This window comes from Anastrepha ludens, chromosome 6 (assembly GCF_028408465.1).
Source record: "Anastrepha ludens isolate Willacy chromosome 6, idAnaLude1.1, whole genome shotgun sequence".
In the NCBI taxonomy this organism is placed as follows: domain Eukaryota; kingdom Metazoa; phylum Arthropoda; class Insecta; order Diptera; family Tephritidae; genus Anastrepha; species Anastrepha ludens.
This window is the reverse complement of record NC_071502.1, coordinates 99,138,043-99,159,144: the sequence shown is the minus strand read 5'-3', so window position 1 is coordinate 99,159,144 and position 21,102 is coordinate 99,138,043. Positions and strand designations below refer to the sequence as shown.

General features: G+C 37.2%; 1 protein-coding gene across 6 annotated transcripts in view; it reads right to left on the bottom strand.

Moving 5' to 3' along the window:
• Window positions 1–21,102, bottom strand: part of LOC128868542 (E3 ubiquitin-protein ligase goliath) — a 256,846-nt gene that overhangs the window by 213,534 nt on the left and 22,210 nt on the right. The window lies entirely within an intron of this gene.

The window sequence follows — 21,102 nt, the reverse complement described above, 5'->3', positions numbered from 1 at the left end:
ATTGGTGATTCGACAGCAAAATTCTGCCCACTCGTATTCTTACGCTCTTCCAATTGGTCGGCAACGAAGTAGCATGGGCTACCTTGATTTGCTCATATAATATTTGATCAACATACTCTTAGTTTTTGCTGAATATTTTTGTAAATAAACCGTTGCCATATCCCTTATTACGTCAGCAAATCAGCTGATTCATTCAAATTTGCTGAGTGCCGATTAACGGTTTGATGTTGGTCACACCTTTGCATTCCGTGCACCATGGATATGCACAACTCTCTATATTCTCTCAGTTATTAGTAAAATTGTAATATTCAACCCATAGTTGGCAACTTTTGTTTACTTGCAGTATGGCTGACCGGCCGCCCAGCAAGCTAATATGCACTATGCTTTGCACTGACACAGCACGCAGAGTGCAACAAATTCACCTATTGCCAATAGTCTGCAGACAAGATAAGATCAAAAGCGGTTTGTGGCCAATGCATAAAAATTATGCTATTAACTGAATGAATTAATGCATGAGCAACTAGGCGTGCGCCCATGTGTGTGGTGGCTATGCGCTTTTAATCTCATATGAATGCATGCGTATATGTACGAGTACATACATACAGTGCCGTTCAACTGAATAGGTTTGAAAATTATTTGTTCTATTTTTTCTTCTCTCTTTGTTCCTATGGCATTTTTTCCTTCTTTCTTTTTTGTTTTGAACATTCATTTGTTTGCTCATAATTTATATGACAAAAAAATGTAAAGGGGGGGATATGCTTTCATTTTGTGGCTCATCTGATTAGGTTTGACAACTTTGACTTCACTTTTTGATTGACTGCGTGATTGAAAACATATAATTTCTTTGTTTTACTTAAATTTAAAGTAATTGCTACCATTTTTTTTTAATATGGGTCGGGAAAAATCTTGAACCGATTTTGAAAAAGGTCAAATTAAAGGCTATGTTGAATCTGGCCTAAAACATAATGAATTGGCAAAGAAGATTGGCCGAAGTCAAAACGTGGTAAGCAATTTTCTTCGTAATGCAGCCGATTACGGGAAAAAATGAAAGGAGGAAAAAAATATGCTACAACGGCATCAGATAGGCGACTAATCCTTCGAACTGCTTCGAATTCCCACCTCTCTGCCAGTAAAATCAGGGATGAATGCGGTGTAAATGCTGGTTTGGCAACGGTAAAACGAGTTTTTCGGAGTGCTAAACACTTAAAGATATTAAAAAAAAAAACCTCCTCTCAATGATGCACGGAAGGAAGCGCGACTTCGATTTGCGCGGGATCACATGACATGGAACAAGGAGTGGAAGGCTGTGGTCTTCTCCGACGAAAAAAGTTCAATCTCGACGGCTACAACTTTTATTTTCACGATTTGCGAAAAGAGGAATGCTTTTTGAGTCGTCATCACTCCTGTACAGGAGGCGTAATGGTTTGGGGAGCCATATCGTTTTATGGAACTTGAGAGCTGCAGTTTGTTTCATCAAAGATGCATGCAAATGTCTACAAGACTGTGCTCCAAAAGGCTTTTTCCCAGTTTTCCGAAATTTTTGGACCTATTGAATGGACGTACCAACAAGACAACGCCCCCATCCATTCAGCCCGGGTTGCAAAACAGTGGATTAAGGACCAGAATGTCAACTTGCTCGAGTGGCCGCCATACTCCCCAGACATAAATACGAGGGGTGCCTTTTATATGTCGGGATTAGAGAACAAAAACACATTTTAATCATCGAAAATCATTTTATTGTTTTTCAAAATATTCTCCATGAAGATCTATACACTTTTGCATGCGTTTGAACCAATTGTCGAATCACTTTTGCCACTCTGAATGAGGTACCTCCAAAACATGCATTCTGAATGCCGCAACCGCTTCTTCACGTGTCGAAAAACGTTGTTTGTTTTTTAAGTACGGGAATAAAAAGAAGTCATTCGGTTCCAAGTCAAGACTATACGGCGGATGACCCATTAATTCGATGTTTTGGGTGCTCAAAAATGCAGCCGATGTGTGAGAGCTCGCATTGTCTTGGTGCAGAGTGATCCGTCTTTGGTGATTGGTTTTCCTAATTTCTTGGAAGACAACTGGCAAACAAATGGTTGTGTACCACTCAGAATTTACTGTTCTGCGTTGTTCTAGTGGTACGGTTGCGACATGTCCAGTTTTTCCGAAAAAACAGGCGACCATTTGCTTGGAAGTGCTTCGTGCGCGAACAACTTTTGTTGGATTTGGCTCATCTTGAAACCCCCATACAGTCGACTGCTGTTTACTTTCGGGCTCATACGCGTAAATCCATGATTCATCACCTGTCACGATGTCATAGACGTGTTTCGAAGCTCCGCGATCGTATTTTGTGAGCATTTCCTTCGACCAATCGACACGAGCCTTTTTTTGAGCGATTGACAAATTGTGTGGGATCCAACGCGAACAAATTTTTTTGACAGTCAAATGTTTATGCAATATTGAATGTATGCTGGTCACGATAGGTCACACGACGATCTTGCAATATCAGTTCGCGCACAGCAGCAATGGTTTTCGGAACAACAACTGATTTTGGACGACCTTCACGAAATTCGTCTTGAAGTGAACTACGACCACGATTGAATTCACCATACCATCGATAAACACTGGTCCTTGATGGAGCTTCATCGCCAAAAAATGAATTAAGTTCATCCATGCAATGTTGCTGAGTTAATCCACGTCGCACGAAAATGTTCACGATTTAATTCCATTTTTGGACCGAGATGAATCTTTTAAGTTACTGTAAGCCACACAAATAGCGCTGGTATTTCAAAACGTTCTGAGTATGTAAAAGCCAAAAAATGTCAAACTTTGCGATACAGCTGTCAGTTACCAGATTGCAACACCAGCGTTGCCAAATCCCGACATATAAAAGGCACCCCTCGTATTATCGAGAACATTTGGAGATTTTTATCCAGGAGAGTGTATGAAGGGGGAAGACAATTTCAAGACTCGGCGACCCTGGTTGAAACAATTAAAAAAGCCTGGTCAACTATTTCACTGAGTGAAATTGAAAAATATTACGATTCCTTAACAACTCGAATGTTTGAAATAATTAAGAATAAGGGTGGTCATACCAAATATTAAATAATGCAGAAATAGTGTCTATTATTATTTAAGGGGGGAGCCTGGTTTATGAGGACTAAAAATTGCATCTCTTTGCGATTTTTTTTTTTAGGAAAAAATTAATTTTGCACTGCAAAGTTTTTTCTATCTTTTAATGAACCTTTAAAAAGTTAAAATAAGTTGAAAAAAATGTTTAACATAGAAATTAGTAGAGCGCTGCAACGCTGGAGTTTCCAACTGGCGTACAAGATACAGCTCGTAATTATTATTATCTAAAGCAAAAAATTTAAATGGATTTCTAATTATCATGATTTTTTATTCTAGATGAACTAAGAAAACTGAGAGAAATTCCAAAATCTCAACTTTTTGGAGGTATTAAAGAAAAAAATGTCTTTCTATAAAAAAAAAAATTAACTTGAACTTGACTATTCTATCTATTTTGTTAGTTCAAATAGAAGAGAATTTAATACTGAAGGGAACAAGCTATGATTCATTTCAAAAGGTTCATTAGTTTTTTTTCATTCATGTACGCCAATTCAAAGAAATCATAAAAATGAAAAGTCGAGAAAAGAAGGTACAGTTTGTACTATAGCTGTCCGGTCACAGCGTTACTACCTAACGCTCGCCTACCTTTTGGCTTTGTATCTACGGAAATATTGAGAATTAGGCTCTGTAACTTTGTGTGAATATTCTGAAATATATTAGGAATCGCTTAAAACGAAAAAAAAAATTGATTTTTTGACCTTATAAACCAGGCTCCCCCATTAAGTTACCAAGTGCCATGAAATATTGCTGTGAATAATTTTTTTGTATAGTTTTGTTGGTCAAACCTATTCACTTGAGCCAAAAATTATGTAGATTTTCAGCTATGTTTTTGAAAATATAATATATAAAAACCAAACCAAAAAAAAAAACTTTTGTATTTTATAAATAATTGATCGTTTTACTCAACAAAATTTATCTGGTTTAAATCCGAGTGCTCGTTATGAAGATATTATGTTCTAAGTCTAAAAAAGAAGTCAAACCTATTCAGTTGAGCGGCACTGTATATGTACATATGTCTAGGCACATATGAATATGTGAGTATGTATAGAAATAGGAATATGTATGTATGTGTGTATGTAAACAAGTTATATTTTTAGATTTGTTTTTTATCGATTTCAATGACAGTGTCATTGCACGCTCGTGTCGTTGAACGCTATGGATTTACATATTTTTTATGCATTCATCAACTACAAAATCTGCAGCTGTCATTTTCTATGCGTCTACGTATGTAGATAAACAACAATAACAAAAGCAACTGAGGCAATGATTAATGATTTTTAAATATTAAATAACCTTTAAAGGCTTGAAACTGAATTATTTTGCATACAATTAACAGCAATGAAAATTTCACAGGAAGCAACTTAAATTAATTGCATATAAATACTATGTAATAACAATGGCGCGTAGTTTAAGCCCAAATGTAAACAAAATGAAATGCTACTGTGTTGCTGTGTTGCCAACAATGGCGGAGAAAAACGAGTGTGGCGCTGTGCGTTGACTGGGAGCAGGTCGGTCGTTCGCTGAAGATGCTGACGTTGCGAATGACGCTGTTGTTGGCAATGCATCGCCTAAAGTTTAATTAAATATTTTCGCAATTATTCTTATGAATACAATGACTTTTCTCGTTACTGAGGACATGGCATATTCTCGAGTTTGTGACTGCATGCCTGCTGCTTGGTTGTAGCAAAAGATTGAAGATGTGCTACGCATGGACTTACACGTATGTAGATATGTATGGATGTTGTTAGTATGTTTGACTATGGCTGGAGTGCCTTTCATTTGCATGTGCAAATACAGACATGCGTGCGTATGTATTTTTTGATAGTGTAAGGAATGTAAACATAAAATGCGTATAGCTCTGGAAAATAACATTTCACTCGTATTCTGATTAATCTGCTAGAGTTGCATGTATGTACCTGTGTATGTGCATGTGTATGTGCATGTAAGTACATAAAAACATATGTAGGCGTATTTACAATAGATAGCAGCAGGCTTTCAGCTATTTGTTCGTAGCAACACACACACACATACGTTCATTCATGTTTACTTAGTCTCTTTCTAGGATTTCTCTGTGCCTGCTAAGGATGTGAGGACGGCTTTCACGAAAATTAAATAGTACCTACATGCGTATGTGTGCACGTATGCAGTGTTTAACTACATAACCTCACGTATAGGCCAACTACAATGCGCAGTATGACCAACTTAATCGATTCTCTGCATAACAGCCAGTACCTTTGTACAACCAGCTGTTCCTATGTCTATTTGTTCTTCTATTTTAAGCTGTGAAGCCAAATCTTGTTTCGAATCCTTGTCTGATATGTCGTTTATTTATAGAAATCGTCAAGCTTGTGTCGCTTTAACTGCAAACATTAATTTGTTTTCCAATTTTGTATAAATTGGATTTGTTGAACTAAATTGACCAGCACAAGATCCGTCATGTGACGCGCCACCCAACCGAAGATCTTCTCAATTGCATGGTGAGAGATTTTACAGGTGTGGCCAATGTCAGACCGTTAACCGGCTCTCAACGGATTTGATGGAAGCAGCTGATGGGCTAACGTTACAGCAGATATGTTTACAAAAAAAATTGGGATTGGTTTGGTGATATATAATATTAAGCACAAATAACTTTTTCATCTTTTGACGTATTTATTTTTCTCTTTTTGTAGGTTAGAATTGAATTGTTGGAAATTTATTATAGAACCCTACCGCAAGACCACCCACAACGACTACAATACGCTATTCGTTTTCCACAATTAGTCACACAAATTGATTTTTTAAATAATGTTTTGATGTCGGATGAAGCGCATTTCCATTTATTGTAAATGGTTATGTCAACAAACAAAGATGCAGATTGTGGGGCTCTGAAAATCCAAGGGCGACACACCAACATCAGTTGCACCCATCTAAATGTACTGTTTGGTGCGGTTATGGCCACTTTGGTGTTATGGCCACTTCAGTTATCGGTCCATATTTCTTTGAAAATGAGGATGAAACGCCGGAATCGATTTCAGGAGATTCTTACAGAACATTGATTGAACACTTTTTGCGGCCAATGGCGGAGCAGTATCCTAATTTGTGGTTTCAACAAAATGGAGCAACTGCGCATACTGCTAGGCAAACTATGGACCTGCTGCGTAGTAGTAGTAGGTATTATTTCGCCCACCCTGTACGAAACAAATCACCACAGTCTTCGCTCATGTTACCGTCTGAACAACAACTGATTGGACGAGTGTGGGAATACGTGGGAAACGAGCGAGCAGAAATCGACTGCCGAGTACCCAGTAACATGGCAGCCGAAGTTGCACGCACAATTTTTGAAGTGAAACTTCTTTAGGCGCGTCGGGGGCCCCAAGGCAGATTGAAAATAGGCGAGTGAAACGGTAAGTTCGGAGCGTTACCGAAATCCGTCAAATGGGCGGGGCCAAGGAGCAGCTGCTCCTTCCCACTTTCGCCTATTCGCTCTCTCTGTGGCTCTCTCGCATCGCAAGCGCTGAACGATGTGAGGGAGCCACCGAGACACGAATAATTTCGAAATAATATGAACTGAAATGTATATAGCACACAAGTAAGCATTGAAGTAGACTGGCGACATGCAGGCAACCGACAATCGACAACCGACAACGGGTATTATAGATAGCCATAGCCCGTGCAAATGAGTGCTGTGTGTGAATATCAGATAAAGCGCCGATTGAATGTGTGTAAGCGGGAAAGCAATAAGAAACTGCTGTGAAGTAAATAGATGGTAGGTAAGGAGGAGACGAAGCGATACAATGAGTGCGTTTGCCAAACGAGTGACGATAGTTGAAGTAGAAGGTTGTAAAATGACATTTCAACCGTTTCGGTGATCAAAGAAAATTGATTAACGCGCCAAAAGTAGGCAAAAAATACCATTGGAAGTGCAAAGAAATGTCAGCGTCAAGTGCAACACTGCACCCAAGTGTCAAATTTGAAGCTAATAAAAACAAAAATAAATAGTACAAATTTATGTGGAGTGATATAGAAAAAAAAATATGAAAACCAGAATTTAACACGAGAGAGGGGGGAGTGATCTAAACCGGGGCTCCCATGCATGGAACAACCAACTTAGAAGTTTCACTTCTACCGTGCGTGAGTCTGACAGACCCTAGTTTTTTTTCACAATAGCCAATAGCCAAACCTGCTATACCATCCTTGGTTCAGCCGTACTAAAACAGTTTTGCATCGATTTCTTAGCCGCTTAATATGAAAAACCTGAAGTGTACAGCACGCGTAGAAGCTTCAGCAGCTCAACACTTTGACCAGTTCTGACCTATTTTTCTTTTATAAAAGTATAGCAAATTATCTCACAAAAATCATATAAATCCAAGTTTCAGACTTTATACAAGATTTATAAAATTCGCAAATTCTCATCAAAATGTCAAACTTTTCAATATAAAGTAAAAACAAAATTGGTATGCAGTTTAAATTTTTACTTTTCACTCCTCTCGAAATCATAGGGCCTCGACAAGACTCAGTCTTGCCTGGGTTTCGTTAATCTATTTGATTTCGGACAGAGTAGGTGATTAGCCTGCCGCTAACAGTCCTAAGTAAAGGGAATGCCCACCTGCCATTGCTTAGGAACAACGCCTTCTTACTGCTTGGAGCGCCATCTGTGTTTCACATTTTTCTGGCAGAAGGATCGCACAGCTGGTTGAGGACTTTGCTAAATTTGGGTGTGTCTGCGCTATTACCGCGGTTGCCCACTTCCTCTTGCTGGCGCGACTAATGCAATGTGTAAATGTTGCAATGTGTAACCGCTGACTGTTGTGCGGGAGTAAGGATGGAAAGAATAAGTTTTTGGGTTTGAGGAATGAGATTGTTTCTTTTTTTTTATTAAGCTATAAAAATCTATAAATATAGAATTAATTTTTTAGAATTTTTTTTATTAAGAGGAGCAGCTCCTCCAGCACTTTCAAGTTAGCCATTTTTTTTCTTTTGTTTTAAAAATTCATTTATATTATTTTACAGAATATTTTTGCAATGTTACTCGTAAAAGCTTAATAGAAAGTCTAAAAACCCACTATAAAGTCAGTGCAGTGATGCGCGTCAAACGAATGATGAGTAAGAACGAAAACTTTAATCGCGCTCTTCTCGAACATAACTAATGCTGGCGAACATAATTAAAAATAATCAAGATATCAACTTAAAATTTCACAGGGATATTCCTTAACATATTGGCCTTTACATGCATCTAAAATTTTATATTAATTGTCACTAAAAATATTGTCTTGATCATTTTTTTTTATAACAAAAACCTGTAATTTGTTTCTTTATCACTATAAATTTCGGTAAAAATAGGTAACTGTAAAGCGGCATAACTTGTTTTAATGAAAAAATGTCATTTGGTTGATTTCAGTTGATCACAAGAGGCTGTACATTCCACGGCGCAAATTGAAGGATCCATGTTTGACCAGCTGTGGCGCCGCCATTTTTTTTTTCAAAAAGAATTTTTGTATATTCATTTAAGCATGAATGTTAATATGCAATTTAAGATAATAAATACTCTCAGTTTTTCACAAAAAAATATTGAAATCTCGTTGTCTGGAGGTGCTGCCCTCCCTTAAAAACCGAGGAATTGGGATAAAAATTTAAATATTTATAAAAAAGTCGCTTACTGAATATTTAGCAACCCCAACCTTGTACTTTATTGTACTAAAATTAAATAAGCTTTCGAACTGTATGGAACAATTTTTTCAGATATTTTAATTAAAAACCGTGGAAATGGGATGAACATTTAAATTTTAGTAAAAAGTTTTAAATATGGTTTTATATGAATTTTGCTGGAGAAATGGCTATACTTTTTTTTTACAAAAAATAATAAGTGGATATTCATTCATTATATTAATTAAAAGAAAATAAAAATATTCAAAAAAATTTGAAAAAAGTCCCAATTTGAATGCGTGGATAACTAATTTGTGTAGCAGAAGAGCTAAAATTCTGCTTATTTCCTTTTAAATTTATTTCTTAATGGCTTCGAAGGAAATAAACGGGCAAGAAACTTTATTATTGTAGACCCGTCATTTAAATAATTACCAATTGGAAGTTGAGACTATTAATTTATTTGTAAAACTTTTTGAATATGCAGTTTTGTTGCCCGTTCAATTTAAAGTGCAATCGAGCAACCGTTGCATGAAAAAAATGCATAGGTTAACCCGGCGGGCATTAAGCCACGCATAGACCTTTGGGTTCCTAACGGTGCTGGATGGAGACTGACCTCTATTAAGATTTAAAGTAGACAGCGCAAGAGGATCTATTCTTGGGATATCCTCCAGACACTCCAGCTTTTTGGGGCTCCCATACCTGGGAGCTTTTGAATGCGTTTTTGTTAATGCTGGACAAAGACGCAGAAGGTGCTCTAAAGTTGTCTGTAAAACCTCTCTGCACCTCCTACTTTTGTCGTTGCTAGCAATCACTTGAAAAAAAAATGCATAGCTTCCGCAACAAAATAAAATTATCAAAAATCAATGCGAGTTTTGAGCCACTTTAAACTTGAACATTGTCTACCAAAATTGAATGGACTATAAAACTACATACTAGGAATTTTTCTAAAAATTCTTATTAAAAAAATTGCGATATTGAAGAAAATTTGTCGACTTTTTTTAACTTTGTACAAAGTTTGAAACTTTATTTATATGGATTTCGTTGTAGTTTGATTTATGTTCTTATAAGAAAGAGATATAAAACATGTGTGCAAATATAATTACAAAGTATCATAGTTAAAAAAAAATAATTAAAAAAAAATTTAAAAATACTTAAGGGACAGATACCTGTAAAATTTCGAAAAAAAATTTTTTTTTTTTGTAAAATGTTAATATAATCCTTTAAAAATATGTCAAAAAAATTTTAGAGCGTAAATTTAAGTATTCCTTATATTATAAATCGTCAACCGTGACGACTCTATTCTTTGCGTTCGAGCGCTGGGAGAGGGTGAATTTTCATGTATTCAAACTTTAGATACATTTTTCTCAGAACTATATATTGGCGTACATGATAACTCGAAAAGTTATCTGTTTTATGATATTACTTTCTATGTGAAGACAAGTTGTCGTAAATTTTTCGAAAAAATAATTTTTTCGAGCAAAAATAGTAGGAAAATTCGCCCCAAAATTCATTTTTTAAACATTTTATTCCGCTAATTTTTTCCCCTATTTTTTTTTAATTCATATAGAAATTATGACATTAATAAACAAAAAAAATTTTGTTTTTTGAATGCAGGTCATTGACGCCGATGCTACAATACCCGCCGATTGAGAAGCCCCGCTGCGACCTTCATGGAAGAATTGAGTGTACAGCCGCCATTTTAAATTATTCAAATAAAAAAAAAATGTATATTATTTCAATGTATGTATAAATAAACTGTATGCCAGTTTTGAAAAAAATATACTGACTTTTTCATTTTAAATAATCTTAATGAAAATCAGGGAATATATGACCGTTTACAGGTATCTGCCCCCTTAAAAGTAATATGTAATTATAAAACTATATTAAAAAAATTATTAGTCAAACCTTAGCGAATTGTCGTATTCCTAACATTGTTTGAAATTATTTCTCACTTACCCAGCAATAGACCGGTACGTGCAAAAACAGGTTTCGTTATATGGGAGCAACATTTTCTGTTCAGTTCATCACTAATGAAATTCAACACTGGGTGAGAGATTTCAACCCTATCGGGACATTTAAATTGTAAATGACGTTGTGCGTCAATCATATTTGACACTTGTGAACGACATATCCAGCTGCCACATGCAACCAAACAGACAGGCAATGGAGCGCGTAAGGACAAAAAAAAAAAAACGATTTCCATCGCTCAAAATTATTATTTGCTTCTTATTTAGTAAAACAGTTATTCAAAAACTAAATTGGATGATTAATTTTGCGCCCCCTTGCGCATAAATATGCACGTATGTACATTTGTCAGGCCTATAGGGCAACACTCGCAGATTTTGAGTCGCCCAAAGCCAAATGTACAACCAGAAGCTGCTACTCTTTGATAATTACCTGCCTTTGAGATATAGTCTTCTCTATCGTTTATCTATAATCGCAACTATCTACAAACCGAATAAAATCCTCTTTGAAATTGGATGCAAAAGATATTTGAAAATATGTAGCTAAAACATTTCAACTAAGTGCAAACATTTTATCGTGTCAATGTGAAAGGCCTAATTGTACTCAGCAAGAGCCAAATTTAAGTTCTCCTTTAGTGCTCATACGCATCCTAGTTGCACACCGACATTCCACACATGCATGCATATACATATACATATATACATATGTATGTATAGGTGAATATCCATGTATATGTACATCTGTGTGCATCCTCCGCAGAGGCTTCCAGCCGACATTAAGCCCATCAATGGATTATGCAGAGCCAACTGTCGCCAGTAGATTTTCCATTCCATTTCATTTCAAGAACAAAAGTCTCGATTTCTACTACGACGATGGGGAATGACAAAAAATTAAAATCGATACAAAGTGTCATTTTCGAAGCAACACGTCACTAATGAGCAAATGTACAATTTTGGCCACAAATTAGTTAAGCAATTTACGCAGCAACGCAGCAGCTTGAGCTATGTTATGACTATGAGGCCGCCTACAGAGAAATGCAGCAGAATGGGCTGAAATGCAAATCCGTACTCGTGCATTAGGGTGAGCGTATTTTTGCACTGTGCAATGACAAAAGAGAGCAAATGCATAAATTTATGTAAGCTGGCATCAAAAATTCATTTCAATTGAGCAAAATTTAATATTTGAAGTGAAGTGATATTTGAAGTGAAACTTCTTAGGTGTCAATGGGCGAGCGAGAATGGAGAGTAAAATTTTAAGGCCATGCAACGTTTAGGGCATTTTCGTTCCGCGAGAGAGAAAACAAATATAACGTAGAGGAAAAGGAGAGAGAGAGAGAGGGCTATACCTTATATAAATCTTTGATATGCTTTAGGCTATTTTTCCTGAGTTTTTCTTTGAGGTTGCTAATTTCTAGTGAGAAATAACACTGCCTACTTTTTGGCGCTTGTTTGTTGGTGCAAATTTGTAGGCTATATATATTTTCGGTGCCTACTTTTTGGCTTTATATTTCCTTGGTGCCTACTGTTTGGAGCGTTTTTTGGTCTAAATTTTTTTGGGCGTTGTTTTTTTTTGGTACCTACTTTTTGGCGCTCATTTCCCTTTCCTGGCTAGTGCTTGTTCGTACTATAAAGGGCTACCCATTGCAGCGTCGGATTTATTGGTATTGCCTTGCGTTAATTTGTGCCGTTGCTACGGTCCTGGAATCGCTGCGTTTGTGCGGGTGATAAACGCTTGGAGTAGTACGCGTTGTTGCCATGGTTTGGGTCCGGCATTTACCTATAGCGATCGACCCTTCTCCGTTTTTTGTAAATTTTGTCTATTTGTATTCTCTGCAAATGTTGTGAATTTATTTAGATATATATTCTTTCTCTCGCTCTCTCTCTCTCTCATTCTCTCTCGGGTCTCTCCCTCTTTCTTTGTCTGCCTTGAAAGTTTCACTTCTGTTATGTGCCATTCGATTTCAGATTTTCTATAAAAATGTTTACCTCACGAGAAGGCTGTATATTGTAAATAGTTAAATTACATTTTTTTATTGAGCAAAGGTCAAAATTTACACATAGCGAGAAAACACAAATTTTGAATTTTTGAAGCTGATTCGTATGGTAAAATAAAAAAATTATACAATATATTGTATAAAAAATATTTCATCTATATATATAAATTTTTTTTTTATACAAATATTTATAAATACTTCTTTTCAATTAAAAATATTTTTTTTTTAAATTAATTTTTTGTAAAAAGAGAATAGTCTTCAAATACTTAAACTATATTTTTTTAGCACATTCGAATTTTTTTTTCGTTTTGATGTTGTTTTTTCAGTGGTTCCTTTTTTCCAGTTTATTTTTTTATATTAATTTTTTGTAAAAAAAATATCCCATGAGATTAGTGTTCAAATACCTAAATTATCTATATATTTTTTTGGTTTAGTGCATTTGAATTTTTTTTCGTTTTAATGTTTTTTTATGTGGTTCCTTTTTTCAGTTTAGCTTCTCAGTTTTCAGCTTCTCTTCAGTCGTCGAATAAATCTTTATTTTTTTTTTTAAGTTTAATGAAATTGATAACGCAAAATTATTTCACATGTATGTATGCTAACTAACACGAGAGCATCTGAAACAGGTCAGACTGGTGGAGCAGTTTTCGTTTACTACCAAGAATAATAGATTACGAGCCAGTGAACACAGGAGAGTAGTTCCGACTGTGAAGTAACAATAAATAAGCAAGAAGGAGAACAACTAGGCTGAAAAACAGTAATCATCATTAGCACTACAGTGTTGTGCAGACCATTCCTTCCACTCAGAAGTAATCCAAAAATAAAATTAAAACAAGTTGTATCCTATTAAGTCAGCAAATCAGCTGATTCCATCAAATCCACTGCGAGCAGAATAGCAGTTCACGGCTGCCGTCACCTCTGTTTTCTTTTCATTGTGAATCACTGGGGCATTTGAACGATTTGAGGCTATAGTTCATAAGTCTGGGTGCTGAAATCCCAAGAAACCGATCAGTTAAAATGTTTTGAAAGAAAGATTCTAAGAAAAAGGCGACTTGAAGGCGCTACTTACCGCATTCGGTACAACGACGAGTTAGACACACTTATCAAGGGTGTAAATGTAATCAGGAACAAAAATTGCAAAGGATTCGATGGTACCTTCACGTTCTACAAATAAGCAAGGAGAGAGCTATTAAAAAGATCTTCCAAACAAATCTACAAGGTGACAGAAGAAGAGGCGACCGAGAAAACAATGGAGCAATGACATTGAAGGCGACTTTGGAGCTATGCGCATATCAGATATCAAAAAAAAACGTTGCTGACCGAGTAACGTGGAAGCGAATTGTAACAGAAGCTATGGTTCACCCCGAAATGTGATGCTACGAGAATTATGCTGGTTTGTTCAATTAAACCAATATTTTTAAATAGTTTCAGAAAAATTAATCTAAAAGCATCAAATCACATGAACTTAATGTTCGATTATACAGCTCAATTTCGGAAATAATTTATACTTTCGTGAAAACATTGATGAGTTCGACTGCCGTAGATCCTATGTTACCGTACGGCTGAAAATAACGGGCTTTTGCGATCATAATCACACACTTTCGGAACAAAAAATGTTTCAATGTGACTCTATATCGATAGTCGGGTGAGTCACTTGCTGAAACGGAAAATTCCTTAGGCTATGCTCATATGCTTTTGAGAACAAAAAATTAAGAGGTATGGTTCTATATACATAGTTCGGTTGGGCCCAGCTACTGAATCGGAAGATCACTGACTGTGTTCATATGCTTTTGAGAATAAAAAAAATCAGGGGATGTGGTTCTATATCGACGGTGCGGTTGGGACACCTATTGAAAGGTAGGAAGATCGTTGGGACTATGCTCACGTGCTTTTAAGAACAATAAAATCAAGCGGTGTGACTTCTAATCGACGGTTCGGCTGGCTCACCTACTAAAGCGAAAGATTCATGAGGCTAAATCGAAGCACTTTTGAAAATAACAAAAAACTCGTCTAACGAGGCTCTACTAGTACAATTTGGCCAACGGACACAAACTCCACTATACAAAAAAAAAACATTTTTCGAGGCGCGTATCGGCAGTTCGTGAACTATGGAAATATTTTATTTTTACAGATTACCGATTTTTTATAATAAAAAAAAAACTTTCATAATTTGCAAAACGCCACTTAGCGGTCAGCTTCTGTATTAAGTACAATAATTTTAAGTAACACTGAGTAAAAAGGCGGTATGGCTTGTGACAAAAAATTGTGAGGATATCTTCATGACGAAAAAAACTCTTTAAAAACACACCTTACACCTTATTTAGACCTCTCTTCTTTTTCATGCTCGAACATTTTTAATTATTTTCGCACAAATCGACACACCCTAATGTGCATAGTTACATATAAAAGTATGTAAACGCCTAATTGCGTCTGCCTATGACTCATTCCAATCGGATTATTAAAATCTATGCGTCACAATTACAACTCGCTCAGCCGCATCAATCGGCTGTCGACGACATGGCAATATTTTGTCTTCCCTGCGACGCGACATCTTAATTGAATGAGTGACGTTTGTCAATGACAGCAACAGTAAGGACAACAACAGCGCGGTGACGGTGGCTTATAAATTCGTTTGTTCAATTGTGTGTAATAAAGGGTGGTTAAATTTCGAAGGCCGATGTTGAATGTGAACCACACGTAAACGTCAACGACACCGTTGGACTTCTTTCTTTTGGGTTATTTGAAAGAAAAGGTGTACGTCGATAAGCCAGCAACAATTGAAGAGCTAAAGGATGAGATAATTCGGCACATTAACGGCATAGAACCTCAATTATGCCTCAGCGTCATCCAAAAATTTGGACCATCGGATGGAGGTGTGCCGCCGAGCTCGCGGCGGCCATATGGCCGATATTTTATTCCATGCGTAATTGAGCCATACCAATATTAGCATAGTAAAGAGAAATGGCAATAATTTTCTAAAAAAATTGAATTTTATTCAAAATCAACACCGGCCCTTGAAATTTAGCCACCCTTAGTAAATGAATTTGACTTCATTGAAGTGTACTTTTTCTCATTTTTCTTTTATTTTTTTATTTTTTGTGGATACGAGTACTCACTTTTTTAACACTCATTTGTTTTTTTCATTTTCATTTTCTTTTTATTTTTATTTATTTTATTTCTAATTTTTAGGCGCTATTTTTTTGTTGGAGTACTTACAAAGCGTTGAAGCGTAAAGTAAGTGATAGACGTGCCGCTTTACCTAACTGTCACGCTGAGTGGTTGCCCGGCGGGCGGTTTTCCTTGTTGTTTCAGCGCAGAAAATGAGTTTAGCAAATAAAAACGCCAGAGAAATTTAAATGAGTTCAGTAAATCAAATAAATGGGTTAATTGACATATTTCTGTTAATATTATTTGTTCATTTTTTTTTATTTACCCGCTTTTCTTCTTAACTACGGCTATTAATTGTAATAATGTAGAATAATGAGTAGATGGAGTTTGGCGCTAATGAGGCCAACGGCAAATGTGCGTCGGAAGTTGCGCTGGAAAATTGATACATCATTTGCTAGCAAAATGAGAAAAAAAACGGCAACGGAATTTAATTACCAAAGTAGTTCTACCTCATTTGAGGATATAGTAAAGCGAATTCACACCAGGTGGTAGCAGTAGTACAGAGTTAAACTTTTCATATGTATTTTGATATTGCACTTTGGTGATTTGAATGCAAAAATCAGCTGATTACTTTCCACGGGATACTTGAGTTCCACGAATTTCGCACAAATTCCACATACTTCAATCAGATTAGAAAAAAAACAATACACATTTAAGTGGTCTTAATATTCGAATCGCCAAAGCAAAGAAAAAGGAAATCAGCTGCGCTTGTAATATGACCCTATAAGAATATGATTTGGGCTATTACAGGGTGACAAAAAATAAGTGTATACAACATTTTTTAGTGAATTAAAATTTATCATTGATCGTAGCTCAAAACAAATTGTGAAGTTTTAATAGACAATGTTTGACTAACATTATATTCAGCCAGTTTCGAAGTGGCCACCTTTAGCACGAATACACAAGCTCAAACGTTTCAAAAAATGTTGGGCTATAGGCCGTAGTTCGTCTACCGTTATGCGATCCCACTCTCGACGCAACGCTTGCTTCAGGGACTTCAAGGTTTTGTGGCATTCTGCACAGGTCCTTGCTTCCAAAATCGACCATACGCTGTAATCTAGCGGATTCAGATCCGATGAGTAGGGTGACCGTTCTTGGAAAGTAATGAAAGAGAGGAAATTGGCTTTGTACCACTCTTGGGTTATTTTTGGTCTGTGGGCTGGTGCCGAGTCCTGTTGAAACGTCCACTCATCGTCATCAAAGTGCTGTTGGGTCCAGGGAAAAACAACTGCTTCTAATATGTCTTGACGGTAAACTTCTATTGATTTTGGCTCCTTCTTCTTCTTCTTAATTGGCGCTATAACCGTTTACGCGATTTTGGCCGAGTTTAACACAGCGCGCCAGTCGTTTCTTTCTCGTGCTAACCGGCGCCAGTTGGACACACCAAGTGAAGCGGCTCTGAAAGTATTTTGACTCCTTGGTCTATGAAAATCAGAGGAGTCTTGCACTTGGCGTAAATTCCACCCCATACCATGACAGATCGCGGATTTTGACGATGTTCAACAATGGACGAAGGTCCAGGGGCTTCTGCAGACCAATTTCTGTCGTTTTGATGATTGTGAGTTTCTTCAATGGTAAACAGCTTCTCATCGGTAAAGACGATTTTTTTCCAGCCCGTACCTGCGGCCCGACGTTGGAGCGAGCGACATCTTTCGAGTCTTACTTTCTTGCTTTCATTCGTGAGCAGCTGGCATTTTTGTAGTTTATAAGGCTTAAGTCCAAGTTCTTTTTTGCTACAAGGCAAACTGATTCACGCTAGATACCTGAGACGATCACGAGACCATAAAACTTCGTTGGACTCTTGTTTTCGTTTCGCATCCGCCAAATGTCAGCGACCGCCACCTGTTTAGCGTGAGGTCCTCTCATTTTCGTATGCAGCGCCTCTCGATTTTTTTGAAAAAGCCGTCGATAGTTCTACGGAAAGACGGAGACGGAGAACCCATTGAACAATAACAAATATCTACTTAATAAAGCCAGAAAGTTAAGAGTTTGCTTTCAATATTGTAAACAGTTTTTTGGCTGATGAGAAACTTGGATATGAAACTTGGTTCTCGATAAAGCGAATTTTGTACAGGAGAATAAAACCAGCAAGTGCTCTACGACATAGAATGCTGGTGAAATTCTCGCTGGCCAACTTGAAAGAAATTGCAAAAAAGAAAATGGATGACATAGGCAGATTTATAGTCTAATCAAGATGGTGCGACTAGTGGTTCTGCAAGTGGTGTATCAAAATGGGCCCTTTCTGCTAATTGGGCCTAGGCTGTGTCGCTCAGACAACATCTACACTAACCAACCAACCAACCTGTAATCTTTTTGCTAAGGTTTCAGGTCGAATGTGCTATCGATACTCCACCGCTATAGCCAGTCGCTTGAAAGTTTTTGTCAACCGCTGTCTAACGGTTATATGCCGAATTTTCTGGCCAAAATAATACTCGGAAAAGCAAACATGAAGAACCGCTAGGCATTTGGATTAGAAAACAAAAATTCAAGTGAATTGGTCACACTTTGTTGGTCAATGAAGACGGTAACAGGGCGACGAAGGCAATTGAATGGAACCCCCTCACAACGAAAAGAAGAGCGCCTGGCAGACGAAGGGAAACCTGGAAAAGAAGTGCGGATCGCGAGACGACTCAACCCGGGTTAAGCTGGCAGCAGGTGAAGGCGTTATCCAGTAATCGGACGAGATGGCTCAGAGGTGTTGTTGGTGCACTATGTGCAGCTAGGGATTCAAGGAAACAATGATGATGACGAAATAAGAGAAACAGGAATATTTTTCGCAGATTTTTTTTTTATATTTTTTATTGGAAAACACAAACTTTGCCATAAAATATATAGAAAACAAGTTGATGAGCGCTAGATTTTGTTTTTATCGACTTTCTTGGCGAAGATCTTTTCACGCAATATTCAATGAAATATCGCAGCGCTTTCAAAAGCGCAATCCCCAAAAAGGGTAGTTGTGAACAAATAGCGTGCTCAGTCAAAGTATTAGATCCCGCTGTTTGCCAGTAGATGCCGCCAGCAGTGTGTGCTAGTCGATTCTAAAATAGCCTAAACGTCATAAACCAAGCTTAGACATAAACAAACTGCTTCGACACATTAGTGATTTTGTTTTGGTGTCATATACTTTTGGTTTTGTAAAAATGTCTGATTTTGTGCCGAATAATCATAATTTGCGGGAAGTGTTGATTTTCCTCTTTCATTCGAAAGAAAACGGCGGCTGAAGCGCATCAAGAGCCACAATAAGTCTATGGAGATGCTGCTTTAAGTGAAACAGCGTGCCGAGATTGGCTCCGTCGCTTCAAAGACGGTTATTTTAATGTTAACGACCGTCCGCGTAAAGACTGAATTGGAGGCATTACTCAATGTGGATCTATGTCAAACGCAAGAAGAGCTTGCTTCAGTTTTAGGAGTTACCCGCCAATCCATTTCGAAGTGATTGCGTGCTTTGGGAATGATTCAGAAACAGGGTACTTGGGTTCCTTATTAGTTAAAACCAAGAGATGTTGAACATCGTTTTTTCGCCTGTGAACAACTGCTCCTGCGGCAAAAAAGGTAGGGGTTTCTTCATCGCATCGTGACGGGTGATGAACAATGGATTCATTATAGCAATTCAAAGAAAAGAAAGTCATGGGGACTGCCCGGTCATGTTTCTACGTCGTCGCCTCGGCCGAATAGTCACGCTGCGAAGGTTATGCTATGTATTTGGTGGGTGTTATTTATTATGAACTCTTCAAACCAAGCGAAACCATTACTGCGGATCGGCATCGACTTCAATTGATGCGATTGAGCAGAGCACTGCGCGAGTGCTGGTCGTAATACGCGGCATGAAAAAGTGATTCTACAGCATGACAACGCGGCCTCACGATGCCAAACCCGTTAAAACCTACCTGGAAACGCTGAAATGGAAAATCCAACCCCACCCGCCACCTAGCTGACCAGCAGTTCCATTCATATGAAGACATCAAAAAATGGCTTGATCCGTGGATAGCCTCAAAAGATGAACAGTTTTATCGCGACGGCATACGAGATCTATCAGAAGATGGAAAAAGTAGTAGCCAGCGATGGGCAATACTTTCTATGACTCACTTGTAACCATTTTTTCAGAATAAAGTTGTACTTTCGTCAAAAAAGCAGAGAGAACTTAGTTGCGCATCTAATAATATCTTTAAGGCGTCTCATGCCTATGCAACTTATTTCAACTTATGCAACTGGTTTCAAACCATTTTTGTATAAGAGCCATTAACTTAATTCCTAGCGCATTTGTTCCTACGACAACATATTTTGATTACATTCAGCACTCATTTTATGTAATCAACATTTCATAGTGCGTTTCTATGAAGCAGTGAAAAAGTGGGTAATTATTTTTAGAAAATAACTAAAATTTTTCCAATAATCGGCCTACCCTTTCTTTGTGTAAATTCCACTAAATTCCCATATTCCCCACCGGTTTTCTATCAAACAATGAACATTTCACGAAGTAATAATTATTTAACATCTTCCAGACTCTTATCAATTAGGTGCCCAATTAGGGCATCTCTCTCGCATCTCACCGCGCGCAATTACGACACATGACTAGCACGTACTTGCACACTTACACATGGACGGGTATGTGAATATTCTTTCAAACTCTTAAATAATTCAAACACAATTACTTAATTTACATATTTGAGTGGCGACAATTGGCTAATGAGTTAATAACTGTTTTGTGCAATCACAACAAAGTATTTTTGTTTTTAATGAATGCGTGTCTATGGCTTAGAAAGTTGAGAGCGTCGTGAAGATAAGAAAACAATTACAGATGTATACAAAAATATAATTATCATTGAAAGTAAATATATATTAATAAAGAGAAGCAAATTCACTGCTAAATGAGATGGAAAATTTTTCGCTTTTATTTGAGCTACTCGTACATACGAGGTGTGGCTATTGAAGCACACGAATTGACACTATGAAACATTCTATGTACTGAAACCTGCTGTGGTCCTATGGATATACACAGCACTTATCCGACCAATCATCATTTACGCTTCTGTAGTTTGATGGCGACGGAGCATGGTTAAGTCCACAATCCGGGAACTATACAGGCTACAAAGAAGTGTATGTTTATGCATCACGGGTGCCATGAGTACAACCTCTGGTGATGTCCTAAATGCTATGCTTGCTTGATTTGCTCCCCCTGGATCTTAAGATGCAACAGGAAGCAATAAAAGCAATGTGTAGACTCCATAAATATGGTT